The sequence below is a fragment of the Phycodurus eques genome, chromosome 11, assembly GCF_024500275.1.
Source record: "Phycodurus eques isolate BA_2022a chromosome 11, UOR_Pequ_1.1, whole genome shotgun sequence".
NCBI lineage: Eukaryota > Metazoa > Chordata > Actinopteri > Syngnathiformes > Syngnathidae > Phycodurus > Phycodurus eques.
Genome location: NC_084535.1, coordinates 4,124,470 through 4,130,474, shown reverse-complemented (window position 1 = coordinate 4,130,474; position 6,005 = coordinate 4,124,470).

The window sequence follows — 6,005 nt, the reverse complement described above, 5'->3', positions numbered from 1 at the left end:
TCCAGGTTTCAGATTTATGACGCGATGGGGCGTGACCGGAGGGCGTGTTTGTGGGCGTGGTTGGGGCGGAGCCAGCCCACAAACATGCGTTCTGGTCTATATACATGTAGTGGCGCTTTGACTTTGGAGTTAATCAGAATCAGAATCATCTTTATTTGCCAAGTATGTCCAAAAAACACACAAGGAATTTGTCTCCGGTAGTTGGAGCCGCTCTAGTACGACAACAGACAGTCAATCGACGGACAACACTTTGGAGACAGAAAGACATTGACAAAAAAAAAAAAAAAAACAGTCACTGAGCAGTAAAGGGTTGCTAGTTATCTGGTAATGCCGGTAAAAAAGGGTGCAAAAAGATGCAGAGTCCTCTAGCACTTAGAGCAGTTCGAATGACTAATATTGTAATAGTCCGGTTGTAATAGTCCGGTGCAATGACCATTGTGCAAAGGGCGCCGAGACTTCAAGGAGTGTATGCGGTTTAAAGCGACGAGTAGTGCCATAATCTGGGACAATGTTGGTTGTGGAAAGGTTGCAGATACTCCTCAATCCGTGTGAAAATGGAGCAGATGCTACTCTGGCATGAGTGGCCGGTATATGCAAATAGTGCAGCATGGCGAGACAACTACAGCGAGTGCACGAGTAATGTATAATTGGCCCCACAGAAATGTGACAACGAACTCAAGACAAAAAATTGCCAGCATGTTGTAATGGAATTGTAGGTTAGGTGTTTAAGAAGTTGATCGCAAGAGGGAAGAAGCTGTTGGAATGTCTGCTAGTCCTAGTTTGCATTGATCGGTAGCGCCTACCTGAGGGAAGGAGCCGGAAGAGCCGGTGACCGGGGTGCGGAGGGTCCGAGAGGATTTTGCACGCTCTTGTCTTAGTTCTGGCAGCGTGCAAGTCCTCAATGGTGGGTAGGGGGGTACCGACAATCCTTTCAGCAGTTTTGATTGTCCGTCGCGGTCGGAGTTTGTCCTTTTTTGTAGCAGCACCAAACCAGGCTGTGATGGAAGAACACAGAACTGATTCGATGACCGCTGTGTAGAACTGTCTCAGCAGCTCCGGTGGCAGGCCGTGCTTTCTCAGAAGCCGCAGGAAGTACGTCCTCTGCTGGGCCTTTTTGAGGCAGGATGGGGACACATGGTCCGGGCCTGCCGCTTTGTTAATCTTTTATTGTTTGAATATACGTCTCACATCCTGTTCACGGAAAGTTAACGCAGAAGTCAGAGGTGTGATGGTGGTCGGGGGTGCGGCCGGGTGTGTGTGGGATGTGAAACTGTCCTTTTCAAATCTGCAGTAGAAGGTATTCAAGTCGTTGGCTAGTGTGCTATTGTTCTCAGCTTGAAAATACGGTACGTGCTAGTTAGGTATGTAGCTAGTTTGCTAGGAAGGTGTCTGATGGTACCAAGCTGCAGAAAAATTCAAACGCCCGTCTGAAAACGTCTCACCTGTAAATTGAGCTGAGGGACAGCTACATTAGGTGGTGTTGGCGGGTAGTTTTGCTGGGCACTTATACATCCACAAAAGATGAAAAACGCTGCTGGTCTTGTCTTTATATCTTCCCCTGGCCTCCATTAGTAATATTAACCGCCAACTGATTGAATCAAGTTTGTTAGTATTCAAGAGGCACGCGTCCATATTTCATTGTCTGAAAGCCTTTTCGCCTCCTAAGCCAGAACATTCCACAGCACAGAAATCAACCACAAGAAACTGCAGGAAAATTGGAGCATTCACGTTTCCAAGCAGGCTCCGGTCGACCCGTTTCTGAGAGGAGATTAAGGGCAGTTGCATGTGGAGACTGTGGGTCATAATACTGCGCATGTTAATTTTGGTCATTCCTAGGCCTGTATCCTGGAATGTTACAAAGACATAACAATTTTATATTCGAGGCACAGGGCTGCAAGAAAACAGCCAACTGCAGTAAAATGGAGACTGTGGAGTCTAATAACTAATCAGCATGGTAAAGTAGCATGTTTGCTTATTTTTCTTATTTCTGGACATGTATCCCCAAATTATACCGTGACACAATGATTTGATATTCAAGAGGAAATAAAGCTTCTATTTTATTCGGGAGGAGACTAAGGACAACAAGAAAATGGGCCACTACCATAAAATGGAGACTATGGATTCTAGTACCGCAGCAGCAGCGTAAGCTAACATTAGCATGTGTTTATTTTTGTCACTTCTCGCCATACATCCTCAAATGTTACAATGACACAGTGATTTTATATTTGTATTATTTTATATTTCAGATATTATATTTGAGAGGAAAATATGGGGAGCAAGAAAATGGCCTGCTGTAGAAAAGTTGTGACTTTTCTTACTTTTTACAGGGTAAGCTAAAATTAGTATGTATTTATTTTTGTAATTTCTAGCTGTGCATTCTGAAATATTACAATGACACAAAAAAAATACATATTCAAAAGGAGAATATGGGCAGCGGGAAAACAGGGCTCTATGGTAAAACAGAGAGTGGAGTTTAACACCACAGCAACAGAGTAAGCTGATGTTAGCACGTGTTAATTTTTGTTCTTTCTCGCCGTGCATTCTCAAATGTTGCAATGACGCGACAATTTTATGCGGGAGGACACTAAGGGCAGCAACAAAACGGGCCACTGCGGTAAAATGAAGTGGAATGTAATACGACAGCAACAGAATAAGTTAAAATTTGGATGTTTGCTATTTATTTATTTTTTTCATTTTTAGCCATGTATCTCGGAATATAACAATGATAGAGAGATTTTATATATCGGAGGAAGTTGAGGGCAAGAAGATTGTGAAAGACATTCATGCAGGTCACGGTCATGGTAAAGTTCCGATGCGACCAAGCGTGACAAAGTGTAAAAATTGTTTAAGCATTAAGGATTTTGCGGTCACAAGAGAACCTTGGGAACGTAGTCAAGTGACAACTGTGACCAACAAAGTATCCATTCAATATGTATTCAGGACCGAAACCATTTAGACATTTATAGACCAGTGGAAGAACTTTAAAGTCTATTCTATCGCTGACGCCAGTGTAGAGACTTCCGAATTGGAGTAATATGCTTTGATCTCTTTGTTTTCGGTCAGAACCTGAGTTCTAGCATTCTGAATGAGCTGCAGCTGTTTAATGCTCTTTTGGGAGAGTCCAGTCAGAAGACCATTACAATAATCAAGTCCCCTGCAGATAAAAGCATGGATGAGCTTCTCCTGGTCTGCCTGGAACATGCAACATGCAACCCCTGGAACATGCAACCCTTCACTCTGGATTAGTTCTTCAGCTGGTAGAAGGCTGTTTTGGTGATTGATTTGATATGCCATCTGAATTTCAGATTGGAATCTATCGGCACACCAAGGTTTCGTGTCTTTGGTTAAGTAGTAGGTAGATACTGGAGCGTCAAACAGGGCGGGGAAAGGGGACAACTGACCCAGGGGCCTGAGCATTTTGGAGGCCCTTGGCTGTCCGGCAGGGGTTCCTGTCACCCCCCATTGACAAAAAACCTTTGGAAAGAAACTCTGTCCGCTAGTTTGATCGGTGGTTGGTTGGTAGATTCAGTAGTCCAGGTCTGATGAGAGTCAGACCCAAAGGTTCTTGGACGCTGAGGGCAGTCGGTAGTTTGCTTTGTAGTTAATCAAGACAAAAGCAAGCAAAACATGCTTGAACTGTTTGTAATGTAGTCCAAAAATAGCAGCTGTTTCTGGTCCATCTGCATCACATCCAGCTTGGATGCGAAAATTGTTCGTGCGATTTGCACGTGGAGTTTCCTCCTTGCGGGGGCAACAATGGAGGCGTTTGTCACCATGTCGCCAGGACCCTGGCAGCGATGTCCCCGGGTCCTGTGACTCCTCGCGTCTACGGCAACAATCCACGCGCTCTCAGAAGGCGATCTGACCACAGGACTAGGATTACAAAAGATACAAAATAGCACTGAGCAGATGACTCAAATCGATAGCTTCTCTTAGGGAACTCAGACATTACAGGTGGTTCGTTAAAAGAACGTATTGACAGTGGTGTCCAGTTGCTTTGATTGTGGCTGAATTCCTTTCAGCAGTGGCTCCAGTTGTGGCTAACAATTAGCCGTTAGTGTCAATTCCACTTGTGGCTAATGATTAGCCGTTAGCTTCAACTGCGGTGACCCTACGTGATTGCCTTCCTCGCGGCGACCTTGAAAGAAACCAAGCCAGCCAGTGAGCTGGTTGTTCATTCCCACGTGTGTCAATCATTACAATATCCGTGTCGTGTTATTTCAGTGCTTTATCGGTAGGCAAGAATGACAAGATTTGACCAGAATGAGGTCCAGAAGTATTTGGACAGTGAGGTGGGTAGTTTGTTGTTAGGTAGTAGGAGATAGGTAAGTAACTTTGTCGGTAGGAGTTAAATTGATAAGTAGGTAGCGAACACCAGCAGCAAGCCTTGAAGGAGTGTCGCCTCTCTCAACTGCTCACTCAAATAAGTGCTGAGTGTGTCTTTTTCCCACTTGAGCCACAGCAAGACGCCACAGGTTTTGCAACGGAGCATGTGTGTGCGCACGTGGTTTTGCTCCCCGACACTTGCACGCAGCCTACCTCGCGTTGACAGAAGCAGATATGTTCAGACAGAGAGCGTGTCGATGACTCACGCCACTCGCACTGGAAAACTCAATCGTGAGCCAGGCACGAATTCCAGCTAATTGCGCTAATTCCAAAACGTCGATACAATAACGGGGACCCTCCGTCTGGTGGGTCACTGCCCCGCTCGGCCCCCCAATGCAAGCGGACTGGAACGCCGAAAATTAATACAGCACCAAAATTTAACAAGTTGTCAACATTTTGGGTTTTGTTGTCGTTGTTTTAACCTCACAAAAATCTGACGGTTTAATCTTGTTTTTCGAATAAAAACAAAAATACTGAAAAGTCACACATATATGCCTTTAATTGGACAGCGACGTTATTTAGGTTTTGTAAATACCTGCAACCTAACTAACTAACTCGGGACCACACACAGCTAGCTTTTTGTTTAACCACAGCTCCATCTGCTGGATCGGTGTGTCACTGCCTTCGCTTGAGTTTTCCTTGGCACATGCCCGTCAAGCTAATAGGCGAAGGCCGCTAGTTAGCAGCTAGCAACTTTTGTGCCTCAGTCTAGCACTTTTCGTTTTAAAAAATAATTATTTTCCAAACTGGACTTCCACTCTCACTGCTGCAATCCCGCCGCCGTCGACGGGAGTTGCGGCAGACGCGGTTGCGGAGCAAGCGCGGCGGCCGCCACCGATAGATAAAGCACACACAGCAAACTATGGGGAGCCAGCTCACAAATGCAGATAAGTCATGCACAGCAACTACTCTACAGTCACAATTCGGCCCTCATGACAGTCATTTCATTCTTGCACTTCCTTTTACAAAAAAAATTTTTTTCTCAGTTAGTCAGAATCAGATTATTAGTCAACAGCTGGTGGGATGGATATAGTTGCTTTCAGCACAACAAGGCACACACACACTGCTGAGGGGAAAAGGTCAAAAACAGAAACTTACATTGCACGTTACAAAAATATAGTAATATATATATATATAATATATATATATTATATATATATAGGGCTTTATATACAGTTTTGACAAGAACAGAACAACACCACCACCAAGTGGACAAATATGGAAATGCAATTTTGGAGGGTAAAAAGATTGACGCACATCCTGCTTTTGTTTCTTCTCCAACGTTGTGTGCAACACAACACTGTGGTTTCATAATTTGTGCTTTATAAGGTCCTTACATGACTATAATACGCTTAGACAAACACACACAATGATGCACACAAACATACAACGCATTGAGACAGAGAGACACACATACTGTGCGTTCACATGCAGTTATGCACACAAACACAGGCGCGTAGGGGGGCTTCAGTTGCTCGCGGATTTTCACTATTGGCTGCACGACTCAATCCCTGCAGTGCAATAATGTCGTGTGAACTTGGAATCCCGTGTTTGGGGGTGACGACAATGGAGGGAGACGGGAGACATGGAAAACGTCAGGTGCTTGACGTGAAAGGGTC